We start from the raw sequence: 24,655 nt of genomic DNA, 5'->3' as shown, positions 1-24,655 counted from the left end.
ATACACATAAAACATCAGAGTATACTAATGATACTACTGTCTCAATACACAAAACCTTCAAAGAAATACTTCAGAAGAACTACTGTTCTTTTAAGTACAAAAACTAAATACCATTTTATTAAATCACTTTTTAATTCATAAAAATCATAACAGCCAGTCCTGCTGTAAAGACCAGCTTTCAGCAGCTCAGACACTGAAGAGGGGGCACAAAGTTGGTGGACTAATCAATCACTCAGCTGACTTTTTATCTGAGGGAGTAAAACTTAATTTTCTGAGGCTGACAAGTGGGGTAAAACTTAATTCTCTGGGACCAGCGAAAAAGGGAAAAACACACACACCTTCAACATGGCAAGGTCTCTCTATCTTCTTATTTCTTTCCTTACCTCTTTGTTTATATATTCCTTCTATTCCTTTCCTGATGTCTTCCTTCTATTTTCCCTCACAGCTTATATTTATTGCAGCAAAATCTTTCAAGCAATATAAAAATTACAATGTGATTACAATCTATTTTTCAAGTAAATGATTACAATGAATATAAAGTTTAAAAAAAAAGCAAAACAAAAAACCCTACATGATTTATCAATGGGATCAACTTCTACCTCCAGAATGCTTTTCAGAACAGAGCATGCACAAGAAAGAAGACTCACAAGAATAGAATGTTATGAAGTAAAAAGCTATTTTACCCACCTTCACCCTCCTATTCTCCGAGGTCTGAGCAAGAGGCTCTAGGAACAAGACAAAAGGCCTTTTAACAGTCAAGATAAACTCTTCAGTTTCCAACTATCAGGGGGAAAAGGAGGAAGTTAAAGTCTTCAGACACAAAAGGATTCACATACTTTTATTTCTTAAATTATCAACTTTAAAAACAAAACCAAGGAAGTAGGTAACTACAAAGATACCCTGTACCATGAACTGCCTTTATACATTGTTGTATTCAATACAGATTTAAATTTAAATTGTGGCTCATAATAGACAATGCTGAAAAACTTTTTAAAAGTTGCAAATACCACTAGCTGTATTTTATTCAAGCATCTCAGATTCTAATATGATAAAATATATTGTTCATTTTACAAAACTGCAATTTACCATTAATTTTTCAAAGGCATATCTTTTGAAGTAAAGCACAATCCTAAAAAGTCTAGAAAGTAAGCCGGGCGTTGGTGGCACACACCTTCAATCCCAGCACTCGGGAAGCAGAGGCAGGCGGATCTCTATGAGTTCGAGGCCAGCCTGGTCTCCAGAGTGAGTGCCAGGATAGGCTCCAAAGCTACACAGAGAAACCCTGTCTCAAAAAAAAAAAAAAAAAAAAAAAAAAAAAAAAAAAAAAAAAAAAATCTAGAAAGTATAAGTTACTTAATAATATATAAAAAAAAAGATCAGCAATTATTTAGGAGCAGTGTGATACAAAGACTGACTTCTAAAGGTGATTTATATTCCAAATTATAACTATAGATATTTGTTTAAAAAGATACTCATCCTACCATCCACTTAAAAATAGCAGTTTTACTCTAAGTTAGACTTGATCAAATGTGGCACAAAAAATGCACTAGTTGATCATGGCAAAAAAAAAAATTTTAATTTTCTAAGGACTTTTATGTAAATTTGTGTTTCTGACAACCAAAGTTAAAAAAAAATCATGAGTTTTTAAAAACTAACTGCATTATGGTATTAGTTTATAGTTACATATTAAACTTTCAGTGAACTAAATGAATTGTCACTCATATTACTAATTACATGTCACTTTACAAATTAGTCATCACTCCTAAATTTAGGTTTCAAGGAAAAACAATGTGTCATGTATTTATTAGTATTCTAAGTTTTATTTGTTTCACAAACTAACATATTTATACACTGAATTATACAAAAGCATCTGATATAAAAACACATTGTAATTTTTCATAGTAATCAGTATTATTTAAGATGCCTAACCAGCAAACATGAGGATGTAAATTTGAATCCCTAGCACCCATGTTAGAAAGACAGGAAAGCTTGGACTGTAGAGTAAGGCAAAGCCCTGAAATTCACTGGCTGGACAGCCCAGCCAAATAAGTGAGCTCACAGGTTCATCGAGAGATGTTGGTTCAAAATGAAAGAGAAAAGCACTTGTGGTGGTTAGTTTTGTCAACGGCACATTAGAATCACTTGGCAACAACCTCAACTAGGTTCTTGGTCATGCTGATCTATATAGGACCTTAACTATATTAGCTGATAATAGAAGACCCACTCACACCATACCCTGGGCATGAAAGCCTGTCTTGTTACAGAGGGGAGAAAGGAAACTGAGCTGCTTGGATTCACTGCTGGCTATACTAAACTAAAGATGTGATATGACCCGTTCTCTCAGTTCCTAACACTGTAACACACACACACACACACACACACACACACACACACACACACACACACCACTAACAACAACAACAAATGACAGGAATTAAAAACCATTGGTAGTGGGTATTCACTCTGCCCATAATGTTGGGCTGTGGATCAGTTAGAGGTGGTGCTTCTTGTCTACTACCTACACAGCCTCTTATAAGAAAGGAGGGAGGAGGTCACTCTCTCTTGGATGATGAAGACAGGGCCAGGCAACTTCAAGCAGCATGTAATAATTGGGTGCCCAGCTTTCCAAGGACTCTGCAGGTGGATTTACCATATCCTGTATTCGTGAGTATATCCCCCCCCCATTTCATCTTAATAAAACCTTGATATCCCTTAAACAGATGCATGCAAATTTCTCATTATATTGGCCAATATCGATGGGCTCAATTCCCCCAATAAAAGGACACAATCTAAAAGAATGGATACTAAAACAGGATCCATCCTTCTGTTGTATACAAGAAACACACCAAAACATCAAAGGGAGACATTACCTCAGAGTAGAGGGTTTGAAAAAGATTTTCCAACCAAATGGCCCTAACAACCAATCAGATATAGCTATCCTAATATCTAACAGAACAGACTTCAAACCAAAATTAATCAAAAGAGATGGAGGACATTTCATATTCATTAAAGGAAAAATACACCTGGGTGATGTCTCAAATCCAAACAGCTATGCCCCAAATGACCACATTTGTAAAAGAAACATTACTAAACCTTAAAGCAGATATCAAACCACACACATTAATAGAGGAGGAGTTCAACACTTCACTCTCACCAATGGACAAGCCTTCCAGACAGCAACTAAACACAGAAATAATGGAACTAACAGACATTATGATTCAAATGGACCTAACAGATATCCACAGAACACTACACATAAACACAAAGAATATACCTTCTTCTCAGCACCTCATGGATCATATTGATTGTTCTCCAAAACTGACCGCATACTGGGTCACAAAGCATGTCTCAACAGGAGGAGGAAGAGAATGAGGAGGAGAAGACAGAGAAGACAAAGATGGAGGAGGAGGAGGAGGAGGAGGAGGAGGAGGAGGAGGAGGAGGAGGAGAAGAAAAAGAAGAAGAAGAAGAAGAAGAAGAAGAAGAAGAAGAAGAAGAAGAAGAAGAAGAAGAAGAAGAAGAAGAAGAAGAAGAAGAAGAAGAAAAAGAAGAAATAACCCCTTATTTCCTTCAGACCACCATAGATTAAAGTTGGATTTCAACAACAACAAAAACAACAGTCTACAAACTCAACTGAAGACAGACAACACCTTATCAAAACTGCCTAAAAGACAGAGAAGGAATATCCAAATTAACAAAATCAGAAATGAAAGGGGGCACATTAACAACAGACACTGAGGAAATCCAAAGAAACATTAAGTCATACTTCTAAAATATGTATTCCACAAAATTACAAAGTCTAAAATACATGGATAATTTTTCAACAGATACCAATGGTAGTTTGAAAGAAAATGGTCCCCAAATGGAGTGACACTATTAGGAGCTATGGCCTTGCTGGAGGATATGTATTCCCATGAAGACAGGCTTTGAATTTCAGATTCTTTACAACTTTTCTTCCTAGTCTTATTAACCACCTACTTCTTATTTTGCTCTCCTCTATTCATCCCCGTACACAACCTTCCTGCTCACTTATGTCCTCCTCACCCCTTTTCTCCCTTTCTCATTCTCCTAGCTCCCTCTCCCCTCCCACCATGCTCCCAATTTGCTCACAAGATCTTGTCCCTTTCCCCTTCTACAGGTGACCATGTGTGTCTCTTTTAGAGTCCTCCTTGTTGTCTAGCTTCTCTAGTGGTGTGGATTATAGGCTGGTAATCCTTTGCTCTATGTATAAAATCCATAAATGAGTGAGTGCATACCATGTTTGTCTTTTTGTGACTGGATTACCGCGTTCAGAATGGTTTCTTCTAGTTCCATCCATTTGCCTGCGAATTTCAATAGTCCATTGGTTTTTTGTCGTCCCCCCACCCCCCGCTGAGTACAATTACACTCCATTGTGTAAATGTAACACATTTTCTGTATCCATTCTTCATGCTGAGGGGCATCTAGGTTGCTTCCAGGTTCTGACTATTACAAATAATGCTGCTATGAACATAGTTGAACATCTATCCTTGTTGTATGAATGTGCTTCTTTTGGGTATATGCCTAAGAGTGGAATTGCTGGATCTTGTGTTGTAGGCTGATTCCCATTTTCCTGAGGAATTTCCAGACTGATTTCCAAAGTGGCTGCACAAGCTTGCACTCCCACCAGCAGTGGAGTAATGTTCCCTTTTCTCCACATCCTCTCCAGCATAAGTTATCATTGGTGTTTTTGATTTTAGCCATTCTGACTGGAATAAGATGATATCTCAGAGTTGTTTTGATTTGCATTTCCCTGGTGGTTAAGGATGCTGAGCACTTTCTGTGTCTTTCAGCCATTTTAGATTCCTCTGTTGAGAATTCTCAATTTAGTTCTGTATCCCACTTTTTAATTGGATTATTAGGTGTTTTGGAAACTAGCTTCTTGAGTTCTTTGTAAATTTTAGAGATCAGCCCTTAACCACCTACCAAGAATCTGACACTTTTAGCTTCTTGGAGCCATTCACAATACCCTGAATTTGATCTCATATGGCTAACAAATAATGGAACTGAACTTAAGATGGACCAAAACAGAGATATGTAAACCCCTGCTTTCCCAATTATTATAAATTCTGTGTAACATAACAGGATGTCTTAACATATCTAAAGGAAGAATGCATCAATCAAAAGGTATGGGAAAGAGGGCATTAGCAAGAGGGTTTGAAAGTCACCTAGCCAAATATTTACAAGACTGAGCTAAGCTATGGGAAAAGAACCCTGGACTCTGCTTGCATGAATAATGATTCCCTTGGCAAAGCTATACCTTCAGTGGATAGACTTGGCCTCAAACTAAGTCAACTCCTTGAAAACTTCTTGATGGTTTACTCTTTTGGTTTTTTGAATGGCCCACCACCCAGCTTCCAAACAAATCACATACAGAAGCTTATTCTTAGTTATAAATGCCCGGCCTTAGCATTGCTTGTTTCTTGTCAGCATTTCTTAAATTATCCCATTTATCTTTGGCCTTGGGGATTGTATCTTTCTCTATTCCTACATACCTTTTCTTTTTTTCTTCCTCCATGTCTGGTTGTGTAGCTGGGTGGCTGACACATGAAGTCCCACTCCTTCTCTCTCATTACCCGATCTTTTCTTCTATTTATCCTCTCTGTCTGGCCTAACCTCTCTCCTGCCTTGCTACTGAGCTTTCAGCTCTTTATTAGACCATCAGGTGTTTTAGACATGTACAGTAACACAGCTTCAGAGTTAAACAAATGCAACATTAAAAAAAGTAACACACCTTAAAATAATATCCCCCAACACCTCCCAAGATTTCTTTCTGGGGTGAATTAGGTCTTTGTAGTCTCCCATATAGAATATGCAGTCTCCCATGTACCTTGCCAAAAGCAAGAGTATACTGGTCAGATTAACTTCACACCTGTATTTTTTTCAATCAACTGCCTTTCATATAAGTTTATTCCTTAGAAGTTTTTCTACAGGGAAACAATGTATTGATGTACCAAATCAAGCAATTATATCTGCTTGGAAGTTGTATTTCTCACTGGAAATAAATAAACTGAAAAGCACTAAGATTCATATAGGTACAGATACCCAACTAGTCAGTTCCAAGAGCATGCATAGTCCACTCATGAGAAAGGCTCAGTTCCAGAGGGTCCAGAACATAAGGTATCTGAAGGTGTAAAATCAAATACCGGACACTGAAGAGGGATGACTCAACCAAAGAAAGGCCAGTCACTAACATCAACTGGCAATCATATGTCATTTTGTATAGCCTTGCAAAAAGTAATACCACAATGTATGGAACATACATTTGTTACTTCATTCTTTTGTGCATATAGTATTTGCTCTCTGGAATGCCCTCCACCTACTCTTCTCAATAAGTAGACCTCCCCCCACCTCCTCCTTTAAGGCTACATTTTAAATGTCAATAACTCTGTCCTATCTTTTCCAATCATTTAGTTAAAATTAATCATATCCTGAGTGCTGCCATAGCTATTTGTGTACACCTCCTTCTACAAGTTCTCTGAATCAGAGTGGGGAAATCTCATCTGGCTCCTCCCATAAACTCTTTACCTCAGCACCAAGCCTATTTACTCACCTACATTCACAGCTATCAAAGCATGCTGTGTTTCCTGTAAGTACTAACAAATATAGAATGAAGAGAAGATAAAGAGATGGCTAGAGTAAAGAAACCAATGTGAAATAATTAAATAAAGGGCAAAAATACCCTAAATTAAGAAAAGAAATCTAGATAAAGCCTGTGTGGGACAGAAAAAAGATCAAAAGCAATGAGTTCACTGTAGAAAGTTAGTAGGGGAGAAGTATTGAGGGTCCTAAAAATGTAGTAAAGGCAAAAGGAAACCACAGTCAGTTCATTGAGGAGTAACATAAAAATCTGACAAGAGACAGAATATGGTTGTAAAATAACCAGAGCTAACAGGTTTGAATCTGCACTTCAATTTCCTCATCTATAAAATGTCCTCACCTACAGATATAGCAGTATCTACTTTACACAGTAGTTTACAGATTATATGGTATATAAAACAAGTGGCTTTGACAATGTAGTGATTTATGGTATCTACTTCTATGATTGGTCTTGTTAACATAAATATAGATATAGTAATTAAATTAAAGAAGAAGAATTGAATCTGAAGGGTTTTTTAACACAATATTCACTTGTTTGGGCTACCTGCACAGTAGGTCTCATAATCATCTTGCCTAGTCTTTAGTAATGGCTCTCCCCTTAACCAAGCAAGTCACGTCTAGTAGGTCACTTTTCTCAAAATCTATTTCCTGTCCTGCAAACTGGGATAATAAACTGAATTCTTCCTGTTTGACAAATATTTTAAATAGGAAAAATTTGAAAGTATTACACAAATAATTTGAGGAAGCAAAAGAAATAAAGAACATAGGAGAACTTCTAAGATGAATTCCCATAAAAAACACTCAAGGATATTATAGTCTGGAGAGATGGTTCAGCAGTAGTGAGTAGTGGCTGTTCTTATAGAGGATTCAGATTCTATTCCCAGCATGCACATGGCAGCTAACATCCATAACTCCAGTCCCAGAAGAATTGGCTTTCTCTTCTGGCCTCTGCATACATGTGGTGCACAAACATAGATGCAGGCAAAACAACTAGATACATATAATCTAAATAGTAAAAAAATTCAAGGACATTAAAAACACTAAAGATACAATATTTAAGAAAATAAATAAAAGAACATGAGGGTATAGTGGACTTGTTTAATGCAAGCCCCAGATTCATAAGATGAGATTATTTAGGATGGAAAGAAATCTCTCTAAAACAAAGGAAAGTACAACCTAGAGTCTGGAATACAGGCAAGGATATGAAATGAGGTTCTGAGAATGGCTAGCAAAATCCATCAGTGTGAGAATTTAAAAAAAATAATTGATGATTTGTCTCTGATTCAAAAGCAAAGCAAGAGCTAAAGTTCTAAGATTCAAAATGCATGAGTTGCCTGACAAAGGAAAAAAAAAAAAAAAAAAAAAAAGGGAGAAAAAAAAAAAAAACACCTTCCAAATAACTAAGAGACAGGTATTACAGGAAATCGGTGGGTAGTAGACTTCAAAGCAAAAACCTGAAGGAAAATGCTAGTGTAACTGAAAAAGGCAAGGTCTTGTGGTATTGGTATGTCAAGGAAATTGAGACTGAGAAGAACAAAACAGAAATTTTTTGCCTAGAATGTGGTCACCAAAAGTAACCTTCAAAAGCATGGTTCCAGTACAAAGGTAGACCACAACCAGATTTCAAGGACTTAATCATAATTCTATGATCCTAACACAAAGCAGTTGAGACTAAACCAGGGGTGAAATCCACAGATAAGAGGCAAGCACACTTAATAACTGAAGGACAAGCTTTATTTCAAGAAAAGCTTCTTAGGATTTTTAACCCTTCTACTGGAAAAGGGGGATTCTGGGTTTTCAGAATCCCCCAAGAGAATCATACATAAATAGTAAAATAAATGGAAGTTAATTCTTCTGCAACTGAGAAGGGGGTGGAGATACAACCTAACCACAATAGTGAACTAAATTTATTGCAATTAATTCACATGAACTAAATAAGATATTTGAATAACATTTCTACTATTAAAGCAATATGAATAGGACATCTGCACCTTCAAAAACATTTGGTGAAACCTAGTTCTCTAAATGTTCATAATTGTAAGGGATACCTCTGAGGAGTATTAGGTCCTGGTGCTTTTTTAAAAGAAACCCAACAAAGTTTGCTTCCTGCCTGCTGTTTGCTATCTTAGAGAGTAAGAAGGCAGCCACAAGGCACAGACTGTCCAGCATCTTGAGTTGGGCTTTCTAGGCTACAGAACCGTGAGAAATATATGTCATTTGGATAGGCACCCAAGTGATAGTGTATTTGTTATATCAGCCTGAATTACTCAAGACATTAGGCAAGTCATGGAGACTTTTGTGTGAGTTAATGAATTATATTTTACTATAAGGAATAGAAAAAACAAAACATTATATTCCTTTCTAATATCCCCAAATGCTCATTTCTTAATTCTTGTGTATATCCAAATAGGACATTGTTCTAGTTCTGTTTCTCTTGCTGTGATAGACACCAGGCCCAAAAGCAAATTCAAGACTTACTTGGCTTATGGGTTGCAGTCCATCATGGAGGAGAACAAAGGCAAGAACTCAAAGTCGAAGCTTGAGGCAAAAAAAAAAAACAATCCAGGAATGATGCCTATTGTTTGCTCCCAGGCTTTCCTTCCCAGGCTCACATTCAATTACCTTTCTTATTATCCAGGCCCACTGCCTAGAGATGGTACTGTCCATATTTGGCCTGGTCTCTCCTATACAAATTAGCAATCAAGAAAATGCACCACAGACATGCTCAAATCTATTGAGGTTCCCTATTCCCAGGTATGTTAAATTGACAACCAAGATTAGGCATCATAGACAAGACATATATAATATACAAAAAGGGACATTTATCTAAGTATTCATATTATTTTCTTCTTTGGGAGTTTTGTTTAGCTGGCCTGACAAGTTTTTTTGTTGCTGGTGAGGAGGGGCTAATTTCAAATCAGCTATATGTTCAAGTTTGGCCTCCACCTCCCAAGTGTTGGGACTGCAGCCTTGTGCCACCACACTTGACTAGTTACTTTTAATTAAACTTAAAATAAATCCCTAAGAGATGACTTCATTTTTTTATTTTCAATCAATGGAATCACAACAAAACAAGATAACCAAAGAAAATATACTGTGGGTAAGAATGATCTAAATTTCCCTGATTTTGAAACTGTCCAGTAAGAAAAAACAGTATGCCAAAAGGAAGTTATAGGCCCTGGTTTATTTTAGTCCAATCTTATCCATAGAGGAACCATTTCAATATGAAGCTACTTAATTTCTTCATTAAGTAAAGAGAAATCTCACCTACCTACACTACTTGCAAACCTGTTGCAATAAAACATTGTATGTAAAAAATAAAATTAATTACTCAATAAATACTAAAACTATATAGAGCATGAGTTTCATAAATACAAGGCAAAAATCCAATATTCATTATATAGAACTGATGGTTTTTCTGTTGTACCTTGAATGAGAAGGGCATGTAGGCCACACCTATCCTTGAACTCATAATCCTCCTGCCTCCACTTCAAGTGCCAACATTACAGACATATGCCAGCATATCAGACATGGATAGATATTTTACTTAAACTATATTCTATCTTTAAGACTAATATATTTTAATATTATAATGCCAGTTTTATTATTTCAATAATGCCCAGAACTTTAATGAATAGACCTAGTTGTAAATATCATAAAGCCAAATATTTATCATCCACTTGGTTATTTTTCTCTAAAGAAGTCTACATAAGAAAAATAATAGCAATTAAATTCAAATCTGATGAAACACTCTTCTCAATTTACATATTTTATAGGAATATGGTTAAATAATTGAAGATTACTACTATTTGTGGATTTCTTTTATCAGAATTCACTTTCTCTAAGATTGTATTACATATTTTCTTATGTCTAAATCACTCTCTCCATTATAAAAACCTAATTCTTACTGTTTCCAAGTGAAACATCCCAACTGTATACATTTTTCCTTTGAATAGTTAAACATTCCAACTTTATTGTCACAGAAAGATTGAGAGCAAAGTTTTTCTTTTCAGTTTCAAGAGGTAGTTTTGATTATTGTAAACAAGGAATTTCATGGAAAAGCTGTTGGACAAACTCTTTACTATCAAACACCATACTAGTTACTAACATTTGTAAAGCATTTGTAGTGTGGCTATTTCTTTATACTACAGAAACAAATATATAACCCATTAATCACTATTACCTAAATATCAAGAACTTGGCTTACTGATATTATTTTATCACCTTACAAAGGCGTACACTTCCCATCTGCGGATGTGATGGTTAAGTCTGACCATCAAATTGACTGGATTAAAAACACCATCACAGAGATTAGTAACATATGAGTGTGTCCTTTAGAGCATTTCCAAAAAGGATTAAATGAAGGGAAGACCTTCTCCAGAAGCGAAAGTACTATCCTATGTCAAGGGGCTTCATAAAACAAAAGAAAAGAGAAGGCCACGCTGAACATTCAAAGTCCCCTCCCTCTCCTTCCTGATTAGCCACAAACTGAACAACTGTAGTTAGACATCAGCTCTCACCACTGTAATATCCTGCGCCTAAGCATATGAAATCAGACAACCACAGGCCAAAATAAGTAATCTTCATTTTAAATCTTTCTCAAGTATTCTGGTCATAACAATTTAAAAGTAACTAATACAATAATAAAACAGTTGAAAAATGAAAAAGCATGGCAAACAACAAATATATCATAGCCACAGCCACACACTCTAATACAAACCTGTAAGGTTAAAAGATAGTGACATAAGCTAATATAAATAATAACTAAATTAGTGGTATACTAGTACGATAAATTACTTACCATATGCTAAATGAACACAAAGTCCATCAGAACTTTTACAGCACTTAAAAGTTAAGTAAGACCCAAAATAACATTTTTAATACAGATCTTACTTCCTATCTACATTGCTAAATTGACATTTTTACCTCTTCAAACTGTTATCTTTTAAAATAACAAAGTAGTCAGTCCAGTATGTCTTCTAGTCTCTTCTATTAGGAAGCTTTAGCAGAGACAGATTTGGTCTTGATATTCAACCAACCCCACTCTATTATGTCATATATCATGGCTAGAAAAATCAAAGCGTACTTTAGATAGTCCCCCTTGCAACTTAAAGTCTGATTGTTAGCTATATTTCACAAACAGAAACACTCCTAAAAGACAAGAAGGAAAAAACAAAGAAATCAAGCAAATAGATCTAGCAAAAAAAGGGTGAACTAAGTAATGAGCCCTATGGGACCAGCAACAAAAGCCAAAGTTCTTCTTTCCACAGCTTCCAGACTATAGCAAAGTAGTACAGTTCTGAGACTGAGCTGACTGAAACTTCCTTAGGATATAGACTGAAATGTGTGATTCTAAGACTTGGTCTATTCTTTCTGGTTGTACAATGTTCCCATATGCTGTCACTCCTTAATAAATCCCCATCTGTGATGGGGGAAATGCTTCTGTGTATGTGTTTGTCTTATTGGATGATAAATAAAGTACTGTTTGGCCAATGAGACTGCAAGTTAGGTGGGACTAGGAGTCAAGGAGGATTCTCAGAAATGTAGTAAAAGGAAGTCTTGTGATCCAGGCAGGAAGTGACATAACAGGGAGACTCATATATAAGCAAAGGCAAGAAGGAAGTCATCCCATTTCACTCTTTCTCCTGCTCTCTGCTCTGAGCCACCATGTGATCCCAGGATGAGGACACCAGTGGACGGCAACCTCCATTAAGATAAGTCTTATAAAATATATAGATTATGGCTATGGTTGATAATTAAGACAGAGCTAGCTATAAGAAATCCTAGTTATTGGCCAAGCAGCATTTGTACCTAATTTAAGTCTCTGTATGTTACTTGGGACCTTAATGTGGCAGCAGGTAGAACTTGGGCGGCCTGGCAGAAAGCACCCAGGTGGAAGCAGGGCTCTAGCAGCTTTGGCGGAAGACTTATTGTTGCACATCTGCTTAAAATAGTTCTCATGTTTCTACTGACTACCACTGAGAACTTTTTGCTGTATGTGGGCAAGTGCACAAAAATATGAAATTACTGTTCAAATATCATACAAAGGCTGAAAAGCATTACAGATAAAGTATAATATAAACATACATAATACCACTGAGCTGTACATTTATAAATGGTTAAAATAATAACATTGAATATATTTTATCATAGTAAAAATATAATTTTTATAAACACACTAGAAAGTCTTTAATCATAGAGCATAAACTGAAATCAACCTTGCTCCTTTCCCAACAGTTCAAAGCAAGTCAGTCACTCACAAAATATATACAAAAATGAAAAATATATACAAAATGAACAGTCATAAGACTGACTGACTGTCTTGGTTGACTTTGCTTCAACTTGACTTAGGCCAAACTTATCTGAGAAGTGGGAGCCTGAATAGACAAAATGGTTAAATCCTATTGACCTATGGGAAGTCTGTGGGGGCATTTTTTGATTAAGGATTGATGTGTTAGGCCCAGGTCACTGTAGCTAGTGACAGCTCTAGGCTGGTGATCCTGAATAGTATAAGAAAGTTGAGCAAGCCATGGAGAACAATTCTGTAAGTAGCATTCTTCCATGGATTCTGCTCCAGTTCCTGTCTCCAAGTTCCTTAAAGATAGACCATCAGACATGGAGATGCAAAGTTTGAAATTTGCCCAGACGGTCTTGCTTTGGTTCAGTATTTCCTCACTATGCTCCCTTCCCTGTGTTTGGGAGCGGCAATATATATCCTATGATATTATATGTTGGAAGTATGTGATCTGCTTTTTGATTTTGATTTTTACAGGTGACTGACTACATATAAGAGATTGCATAAATCTCAAAAAGAGACTTAGAACTTCAAACTTTAAAACATTGTTGAGACTGTGATAGATTTTGGGGACTTTTGAAGTTTGACAAAATGTATTTTGCATTATGATATTGTTACAAGGTTGTGGGGGCCAGGGAATGGAATGTGATAGTTTGGATGTAATTGGCCATCATAATCTCATAGGGAGTAGCACTATAAGGAGGTGTGGCTTTTTGCTGGAGTGGGTATGGCCTTGTTGAAAGAAGTGTGCCACTGTGGGGTGGGCTTTGAGGTTTCCCATGCTCAGGATATCTCCCAGTGTCTCAGTCAACTTCCTGTTGCCTGCAAATTAATATGATTCTCAGCTCCTCTCCAGCATCATGTCTGCCTGCATGCTGCCATGCTTCCAGCCATGATGATAATGGACTGAACTTCTGAAACTGTAAGCATTTTTCCTTTATAAGAGTTGCCGTGGTCATGGTGTTTCTTCAAAGCAACAGAAACTCTAAGATACAACTTAAGACAGCACATATACAATATGGAATAACTGAAGAAACTTCTTTAGTATCTTTATGACATAAACCTGCCCAAACAAGAAGACTATACTTCTAGACTTAAAATGTGCTCCCAACTTATGAATACATAGAAAATTCAGTCTCATAAAGCAATAATGCAAACATTTACCATCATATCTTAGCAAGACAATAGTTTATAGAGTGAAGTCTTACATGGTTAGGGTGAGGGTAGTTAATTCTGTTCTAGTTTCAATTTAATTGACATCAGAACATTTAAGGTCTATAAGACACATTTGAAAAGTAAGTAACAGGGACTAGTGAAAAGGCTCATTGGGAAAGATACTTCCTGTCAAGCCTGACAACCTGAGTTCAGTCTCTAAATTGACACAGTAGAGAACCAACTCCCACAAGTTGTCTCTGACCTCCACTCATTACAACAAATACACACACACACACACACACACACACACACACACACACAATTAAAAATTATAAAATATATTTAAATTAACAGAAAAAGGAACAATGAAGAAGAAAGAAACTAATAAATTTGACATTGAAACTTAAAATTTCTGCACAAAGGACTTCATAGACAAGATGTAAAGAACAGTAAACAAAGAAGAAAATGTATTTAAACTACATATAATAATGAAAGCAGATAATATGAGAAATATAAACAATTCATTAAGGCAATCCACAATAAAAATAGGAAAAAGATATGAACAAGTAAATCAAAGTAGAAAGCCTTATAGTTCAGAGAAGAAAACCTTAAATGACCAATAAATACATTAAAAGATGTTCAATGTCAACAATGAGAAAACAATGCAAATTAAGCAACCCTTCAAGATGGACATCAACCGTATGCTAACAATATTTCCTGTGCTATGGTGAAACAAGAATTCTATTATGAATATTTCTAGGAGAGAATAATTTTGCTGAACGATTTGGCAATACTTGCTAAAATCAGATATTCTTTTCAGTATAACCCAGTAATTCAACTAATAATATATCATTAGAACTAGAAAAGCCCAGAAGGTGTACAAAATTTTTATAAAAGATTATTCATAGCAGTATTGTTATAATGGAAAAACTAAAAACCTACTTTTAGTCTCAGCTTGATCATAGTGTTCAGTACTTAAGTATAATAAACTCTAGCTGGAGTGTGGGGTGAGCATTTAGGAGGTAGAGCTAGGAGGATTAGGAGTGGAAGATCACACTCAGTTTGCATGGGGAGTTCAAGGTCAGCTGGGGCTAGCTGAGGCCTTGTATCAAAGGTTAAATAAATTCTAAGTTAAATAAATTCTAAGAAGCACCCAATTCTAAGCAGTAATGTGATGAGCTGAATTATGTTCACACTCCAAATTCTTAGATGGAAGCCATAAGCACATATACCACAGAATGTTAATGAACTTTGACACTTATATAGGGTCACTAATGCCCTATATAAGTGCCAAAGCTTTTTTTTTTTTTATTCTATGTGTCTTTTACATCATGTATCTTGATCCCATTCATTTCCCATTCTCTCTGTATCCACCCTACACCCCCACCAAATAAAACAAAATTTAAGAGAAAAAGGGGGAAAAAATTAAAAATCTCATCATAGAAGCTGCAGTCTCACACAGTAAGTCAGATCATAGACCTTTGGTCCATATATGTTTACTTGTAAGTGTTCACTGCAATCATTGCTCTGGTTTGTACTATACTACAGATGCTCGGTTCTCACTAGGACTCTTTCTGGCTACCCTGTTGTAACTCTCTGTTGTGGAGATCCTGCACCTCTGGGTCTGCAGGTCAGGTTCCTCCACATCCTCCAGCAGGTCATAGATGGGATGGATATAGGGGCAAGCCAAGCCTAACCCTGGGTCTGGGCCTGGGCAGCAATAAGTTTGGTCTGCCAGATGAGAAATGGGTACAGCTCTCCCATCTTTACAACTTTGGGGCTGGCTCACCCACACATGCAATGATAGGATAGGCTCTCATGACCACAGTGCCAGCTCTTCCACCTGTCCCAGACACTCACGGGTGGTGGGGGGTAGGGAAGGGCACTCTCCCCCCACTCTCCCATGTTCACAATTTCAGAGCTGGCTCACCTACACCTGCACTAACAGGGTTGGTTCTATTGTGCTGCCCTGGTGAGATGCAGGGCCTGCTCTGAGTGTTGTAGCTGCCAGGGTTCAGAGACAGTTCTGCTGCTCTATGACCAGGGCCAACTCTCCCATCTGCCCTAGGAGTTGACAGGGGTGGCAAGGTTTGGGGTTGGGGGGAACAACACACGGGACACGACTTTGCATTTTCTTACAACACAAAATGAACTAATATAATCTGTTCTACATGCCAGAGCTAGAAGAAGATCATGATTTTCACTTAGTACACGAACAAACTCAAAAGAATTAAGTGTTTGTCCCAGTGTCACCCAGCACTAAAATGCCAGTACTGGAATGGAACAATATTGAGTAAATACAATGCATTGTAAGTCAGTCAATATAATCAACATATCATAAAACACTGGGTTTTACCATTTTAATTCTGTCTAAAAAGAACAGGTAAGGAGAGAATCCCAGAAAAATATAATTACAAAGAAAATGTAATTGAGGAGCTACTAATTGTAGAAAACTATTTTGGTCTCTATACTGTCTTTTAGAAGTTATACTTTACTACTAAACACTGAGCTTACAGCCTGAATCAATCTGAAAGCACCGGTACTATGGACTGAATATTCTAATATTTATGTTGAAAAGTAACAACCACCATGACAGTTGATTAGGCAGTAGGGATTCTGCCATCATGAATGAATTAATGCTATGACTTGAGAGAGTAGGTTAGATATTAAAAAATGGCTTGCTATCAGACCAAGTAAGGTTTCCTTTACCTTCTCTTTTTTCCTATCTTTTGTTTTTTCTCCTTCCCTTATTCCATGTGAGATCCTTAACCACAGTATGTTAAACAAAAAGACCATTACCAGATACATATTGCACCTCAATATTGAACTTTACAGCCACTAACATTGAGAAACTAAGTTTCTTTTCTTTATATATTACTCAGTCTGTGGTATTCTGCATAGCAGCATAACATAGTAAGATAGCAGATAAAGTGCTATCACAGAAAGCATTTTCCAAAACTTACCACAGAAATATTTGCTTGCTATGTTCCATTCAGAGGCATAGATTCCCCTCCAAGTTAAGTATAGCAACCCTTTCTTACAAAGGCAAGATTAGGTCCCTCTGTCCCCCCACAACTCCTCTCACTCTTAGAATCCAGCCAGTATTCTGTGAAGAAGCACAGACCCCACTGAAAAGCCACATGTAGACATACTGACTGAGATACAACCTCCAAATACATTTACACAAGCCCTCACCTTTGAGGCATGCCAATAGAGTAAAGATAACTATGCCACATGATCCTCCCTAAGTGCAAATTCAAGCATAAACTATCTACTACTGAGTTATATCTTTGAGTTGTAGTAAGTCCCTAGAGATTTTTACTTTTAGGACTACTTAATTCTACTTTTAGAAACTACACATTTTGTTCAAAGAAAGCAACATTTCAAAGATAAAGCCTAAGCAAAATGTGATTAGAAATTCACCCTTGAAAGGACAGAATCCTTACACCTGTATTAGTCTCTTTTCCTGATGCTGATAAATACTTTGACCAAAATAACTTATGTGAGAAAGGACATACTTTAGTTCACAGTTCTGGCACAGTCCATTGTGTCAAAGAAGTATAGGCAGCAAGAATTTAAAGCAACTGTACACATCAGGTCCCTAGTCAGAAAAAAGAATGTATATAAGCTAGAATGCAACTTGCTTTCTCTCCTCATACACAGCCCAAGTCCTGCCCATGATTAAAATGGGTCTTCCTTCATTAACCAATATACTCAAAATAGGCATGTCCACCCATCTCCCAGGAAATTGTAGATTTTGTCAAGCTGATGCTTAATACTAACAACCACACCTCCATTTTGGCTTGTGCAACAAAAGACTCTTGTAGGGAGTTGTCATCAAATGCAAGTTTCTGAGAGAGAGAGAGAGAGAGAGAGAGAGAGAGAGAGAGAGAGAGAGAGAGAGAGAGAGAATCATAGGAAATACTGAGTAAAAGAAAAAAAACTCCACAGAATTGAGATGAGTGGAAGAATCACAATTCATCTGTGATGCAAGCATCTGCTCTCTATATAGATTTGCCTACCAGCTTAGGCCAGTTACCTATTTATTGCTACTGTGATTTTTAAAAACTTAATTTTTTCTACATGGTACATATACATGATAGAGTATTATTCATTTGTATCAAAAAACAAAATCATAAAATTTGAGGCTAAATGGATGGAACTGGAAAAAAAATATACTGAGTGGGGTCACCCAGACCCAGAAAAACACAATTCTGTTTTCAACTATAAAAGCTGAAATGATCCATTCTTTCCTGACTTGCTTTTGTCAGTAATTCTGGCATCGCACTGTATAAAGCAACTAATACCAAAAGTATTAAGTAGTAGAGCTGTTTCTGTAATAAGCCACTCATGCACAAACATGAACACATACCCACACATACCACACAAGCAAATAATGTAGGCAGGCAAGGAAGCTGGAAGGAAAGGAGAGGGGCAGAGGGAAGAGGTGAAGGAAGGAATGGGAAGATGGGGAAGGGAGAGACAGAGACACAGGAACCCAGCTCTAGAAATCCCAGACAGCAGGTTTAAGAGAGGATCAAGGACTCTAATGAGAAGTTAGCTTGGAAGCTGTTTTTGCTACATTCTGGCTATATTCTTTCTGTGTCCTGAGAACTTGAACGAATATGAATTCAAAATGAATCAAAAATTCATTTTATGCAAAAAATCTTAAGATACTTTATTCTGGCTGCCAAGATTCATGTTCAACAACAAACCTTCACGTGAAAAGGATATGAAAAAGTATCTTAGTTAGGGTTACTATTGCTGTGATAAAACACCATGATCAAAAGCAAGTTGAAGAAGAAAGGGTTTATTTGACTTAACCTCCACATCACTGTTCATCATTGATGGAAGTCAGGACAGGAACTCACAAAGGTCAGGAACCTGGAGGTAAAAGCTGACACAGAGACCATGGATGGGTGTTGCTTACTGGCATGCCTCCAATGGCTTGCATAGCCTGCTTTCGTATAGAATCTAGGCCCAACCCACAATAGACTGGGCACTCCCACATCAATCACTAATCAAGAAAATACCCTAGAGGCCTGCCTGTACCCCAATCTTATGAAAGGCATTTTCTCAGTTGAGGTTCCCTCCTCTCTAACTTGTGTCAAGTTGGCATAAAAAAACACAGCACGAAAAGATAACCTTTGCCAAGGAAAGGAAGGAATTCCAAGTTAAAGACAAAGGAGTGGTGATGCGGGAGGTCCTTCTGTGTATATGTTTGTCTTATTGGCTAATAAAGAAAGTACTGTTGGCCAATAGGGAAGCAAGTTAGGCAGGACTAGGAGTCAAGGAGAATTCTGGGAAATGTAGTAAAGAGAAGTCTTGTAAGCCAGGCAGGAAGTAACATAGCAGGCAGACACAGAATATAAGCAGGGACAAGCAAGAAATCACTCTCTTCCTCTTCCTCTCTTCTCTGGGAGCCACCATATGAGCCTGACAAGACAGGACACGTGTTGCCAGTGTCCTCAATCAGATAAGTCTTTGTAAAATATATAGATTAATAATTATGGTTGATACTTAAGAAAGAGATAAAAAATAAGAAACCCTAGTCATTGGCCAGCAGCACTGTAATTAATATAAGACTCTGTGTGTTATTTTGGGCGCCCATGTGGCGGTGGGGCTCAAGAGGCCTGACAGAAAGATTCATTCTTACAGAGTAGTTACTGGAAAAGCAGCTGCAATCATTAAAGAGATTAGCACCTTCACAGAAAAACAATGTACAAATGCAGGGTTAGACCCTGCCCAAAGAAGGTTTCATTTGGAAAATGCAAATTCATCTGAGAGGAAAGCATAAACAGAAAAGCCATTCAAAGTGATTCCTGCTAGACAACAACCCACTAGACTAGTATTTCCTGGGGTCATTCTAGAAAACACACAGAGGTCAATTTAACTGTTTTAGGTTCCTACAGCATATCTCTTCTGGAAGGAGAAACAGTTCAACACCTAAAAGCTAGAACAATCATTCAGGAAATGGTATAAGACAAGAAGTATGTACAAAGAGTAGGAGCTTTGAACTCAAGGCAACTGTCTTATGTTCCCATGTTTACTCAGGTGGATCTGCTTACTGTTCATGCAACCCAGTTCATGCTACCCAGATGTTTGGCTTGTCTCTAGTTTACAGTCTTGCTAATATATTTTATCTAAAGTAAAACATGATTTTCTTACTTTACCTTTTAACACTTAAATCAGTTTAGCCTCCATTCTACTTCTGGCCCCTGGTAATCCAAACCCCTCCTTAAACCAGGTAGTTATTGGCTCTGCTATACCACGTACTGTGTGCCTCACCAGTTTTCTAACACAAAAGTTGGAAATGATGCTTTCTTATTATCTATACTTAACTACCCAGTCTTGACAGTTCTGCCATCTTACCATCTACAAGCCTTCCTTTACATTCCTATTGGTACCACCCAAAATTCAAGTTTATTCCTAACTTGCCTTAATCACCAAGATAGTTTCCCTAATAGCCATCATACCTCCAGAACACTCCCTAATCTAAGAGAAAAACTACTTTGCTAACATCCCTAATGTTTATCATGTTTGACTTGCTGAAAATAACATTTTATTTGAATCCCAGATCTGATAACTCCTTGTCATAAGACTTTGGGGCAAGTTCATCTGAGTTCCAGTTTTCTCAAAATATTATAAAATTTTTGTGTTAAGAGCTCAATCCAAACTTTCACCTCACCCACCATTTTCCTATTAGGTGCTTAAAGGAACAGCTCAAGTACCACACACTTACAAAAACCTCTTATTATGTTTAAACTTATTTCACCATGAAGTTTGATGTCCCTTTTGTTCTACTCAAACTATTTATATATTAGTTTTCCTTCTCTGAAAAAGCTTTTGGTTTATTTTTTTCTACCAAAGATGGCTAGCACATCAATGGCCAATATTACACAAACACCTCCATCTTGGGAAATTCTGGTGTAAATGCTTGTTTACCCAATCCCTAAATGCCAAACATTCCTGAGACTTGACTCACCCTTCTTTGAATCAACTAGCCAGTCACATTAGATCGTGAAGTTCAGCTCCCACCAGTGGGGTATGACAAAGTATTCATCCTGGGATACGATTAAAAAATAACTCAAGCTTCCTTCTCTGCCCCTATTCCCTGTGGACCCCACCATTCCCCACTCACCCATTCCTTTGGGTCAGCCACCAATACCCAAAGACACTCTCTACTTGGGAACCTGCTGGCAAGAGAGGCAACTGTTGGGGCAAGTCCTTCTGTGTATGTTTATCTTATTGATTAATGAATAAAGCACTGTTTGGCCAATGAGACAGAAAGATAGGTGGGAATAGGAGTCAAGGAGGATTCTGGGAAATGTAGTAAAAAGAAGTCTTGTGATATAGGCAGGAAGTGGCATAGCAGGCAGACTCATATTTAAGCAAGGACAAGCAGGAAGTTGTCTCTTTTCCCCCTTCGCTCTTCCTCCTGCTCTCTATTCTAAGCCGACATGTGATCCCGGGATGAGAACACCAGTGGAAGGTGTCCTACATAAAAGAAGTCTTATAAAATATATAGATTCATGATATTTAAGACTGAGCTAGCAGATGAGAAATCCTAGTCATTGGCCAAGCAGCATTTGTACCTAATATAAGTCTCTGTGTGTTACTTGGGACCTTAACGTGGCAGTGGGCAGAACTTGTGCAGGAGGGTGGGAAGCATCTACGTGGCAGCAGCACTCGGGCGGCTTGGTGGAAAGACTTACAGTTACAGGTGATATTCATTCTCTTTCAGGTCCTCCATTTCCAGTTGTCTAGTCTCATGCCTAGTCCTGAAAAAGACTACCTGCAAGGGGCCTGTCCCCTTCCTCTGATGCCACTTCCTAAGATATCCAAAGATCACCCTGGAAGACTTAGCTTTCTTCCCTCCTGTGAAACCACATAGCCCCAAAGCCTCCATTCATCCCATCCCCACCATCTAGCACAACCCCATTCCTTTTTGTCAACCCAACGCTAATACTTAGAAACACAGATGTCAGTTCATACTACACCACCAAGCAAATCTTTCCAGCAAACAAATCACAATAGATGAAGAAAATAAGACATTTTATAATGAAACCAATTTTAAGCAGTATCTATCTACAAATTCAGCCCTAAAAGGCACTATAAGGAAATTTCAACCTGAAGAGGTTAAGACACATGAGAAAACACAAGTAATAAATAGTGTCAGATCAGCAAATCAAAGAGTGGGAACTCAAAATCAACAAACACCACTTATTGATAACTCTCAATGTCAATGGCCTCAATTCCCCAATAAAAAGGATGCAGGATAACAGAATGGATATGAAACAGGATTAATCCTTCTACTGCATCCAAGAAACACACCTTAACATCAAGGATAGACAGACATCACCTCAGGGTAAAAGGATGGAAAAAGGTATTCTTAGCAAATGGACCTTAGAAACAAGCTGGAGTAGCCATTTCAACATTTGACAAAATAAAACTAAAAACTAAAACAAAGCAAAGGATGTAGCTAGAGGCTTTTCTGTGTCATGCCAGGTCTTGCTGCTGCTTATATAATAATTACTTGGAGGCTTAATATTAATTGTTTGGCCAATGGCTCAGACTTATTACTAGCTAGCTCTTACATATAACTTAACCCATTTCTATTAATCTGTGAACTGATACGTGGCCAGTGACTTACTGGCAATGCTCTGACATCTTACTCCCTCAGCTGCTGATGGCATCTCTCTTGACTCCACCTTCTTTCTCCCTGTATTTAGTATGGCTTTTCCACCTAGCTATATTCTGCCCTGCCATAGGCCAAAACAGCTTTATTCATCAACCGATAAAAGCAACACATATTTGCAGCATACAGAAGGACATCCCACATCAAATGGACTGATAGTCATGAAAGCTAAGCAATGAATACACGCAGACTAGAGGAGGAAACCGGTTTCATTCTACTAAAGTATCTTCTTTCACTTGGATTCTTTCTGATTGTGGGGGAAGGACTCTTTGGAAGACACTTGTAGCTAATTATCAGTAACTATCAACAGACAGTAATCTAAAAACACATTGGACTTTTCAGTTTCATCACAAACTACAAGTTTCTCTTCAGAAAGTAAACATTTAACTTCACTTAATAAAGAAATCTTAATAAATTAAGGATACCTATAATTGAAGCCCTTCCCAAGGAAGAAAGTTAGGGCTCTGACACTGAACTAGTTCTGCTCAAGCAGTTGGACAATCATAGAGGATTCTATTTAAAGGACTAAAGCACCAAATAGGAAAAATAAAAGTGAACTCTACAGGATCTCTAAATAAAAAGAATGTTTATTATCTTACCACAGATACATCAATATCTAAAAATGTGTATAAGTCCATAAAAGTAACTTGATTTCTTTCCATTTTTACCACCTCAGGCCTGGGGATGGAACTGGGGATGTACTCTAACACTAAACTGCAATGCTAAGAAAGTATCAGCACTGATTTCTTATTTTTTTTTATAAACCCCATAAAAAGAATGACCACAAACTTCCTTGAATGCCTCAAATTACAAGCTTTCACCCGCTGTTCCTTGTCTTCTTCCTGCCATGTGGTCTTTGTGTATGCTGCCTCTACTAGAATTCTTCAGACAGTATGTAAAGTCTCACTTCTTCAGAGAAGCCCTTCTTATATGATAATCAGATTCCTTTTTACAACCATATTCTTTCCTAGAAAACATAGTCCCCATAATTTTACTTACCATGGAACTTTAAAATGGCTATCACAGAACTTGGTGTGGCATCAGTGCTCAATAAATGTTTGCTGAATGGATAGATGAAAATAGCATTCCCCATGAGCCTAGCATTTTCATAAATTATGATTTCAAGTGAATACAAGTCAACTTTCCAAAATTATAGCCAAGCTATTTCTTTATCACAAGTGATTAAACCATATCCCTAGAGGCAAAGGACAATAAGAAAATACTTAGCCAGCTCCCATGGCAGTATTTTTGTACTTGTTGTATTATGAAAATATAGCACATTTTCAATAACTTTTAGCTTCACAATGCACGGAAGAAATTTATTTTCCCGAATCCTTTTAAGATTCTGACAAGCCAAATGATTCTCAAGTCAAAATGTGGGTTATTAAACTGAAAGAATGCATTATTTGAATGTGAAGTTTAATTAGCATGTTTAGGTAATAAAGAAAAGAGCTTCCAGACAGATGGACAAGCACCAAATCATATAAAATATTTCCAAATGTGTCTTTACAGAAAAATATGAAAATACCAAAGACAGGGATAATTTTTGTTGCTAAGAAACACTAATACTGATAAGTAAACTGTCTTTCATTCAAAGGCCAAGTAAAATCATCTCACTTATTAATTCTTTTTCATGATTATTCAATATATAAAACCTTTATAAAGTATAATAGGACCAAAACAGCAGGATTTTTAACATTCAGAAATCACCAAAGTACTATATGTTCTCAGAGACCTTTAGAATGCTGTTTTGTTGCTGTCTACCAAATGTAAGTTTGGTCAGACATGACGGTACACATCTGTAACTCAGTACACAAAGGCTGAGAGAAGATTTTGAGTTTAAGGTTAAATTCAGCTACACGGTGACTCACTGTCTCAAAAGAAGATAAA

At 37.1% G+C, this 24,655-nt stretch overlaps 1 protein-coding gene across 18 annotated transcripts in view; it reads right to left on the bottom strand.

Moving 5' to 3' along the window:
* The window catches only part of Gtdc1 (glycosyltransferase like domain containing 1), a 329,610-nt gene that overhangs the window by 274,987 nt on the left and 29,968 nt on the right, over positions 1-24,655 (bottom strand). Inside the window, exon 1 of one of the 18 annotated variants that reach the window (XM_035446170.1) lies at positions 688-757. The exons of 16 other annotated variants lie outside the window; for them this stretch is intronic. The gene's annotated coding sequence lies outside the window, so the exon portion shown is untranslated. Of the gene's footprint in view, positions 1-687; positions 758-24,655 lie in introns of those variants that run through there. One more of the 18 variants, XM_035446167.1, reaches the window with a different exon arrangement.

This window comes from Cricetulus griseus, chromosome 6, assembly GCF_003668045.3.
Source record: "Cricetulus griseus strain 17A/GY chromosome 6, alternate assembly CriGri-PICRH-1.0, whole genome shotgun sequence".
Classification (NCBI taxonomy): Eukaryota; Metazoa; Chordata; class Mammalia; order Rodentia; family Cricetidae; genus Cricetulus; species Cricetulus griseus.
The sequence above is the reverse complement of the archived record's forward strand: the minus strand, read 5'-3'. Positions and strand labels throughout refer to the sequence as shown.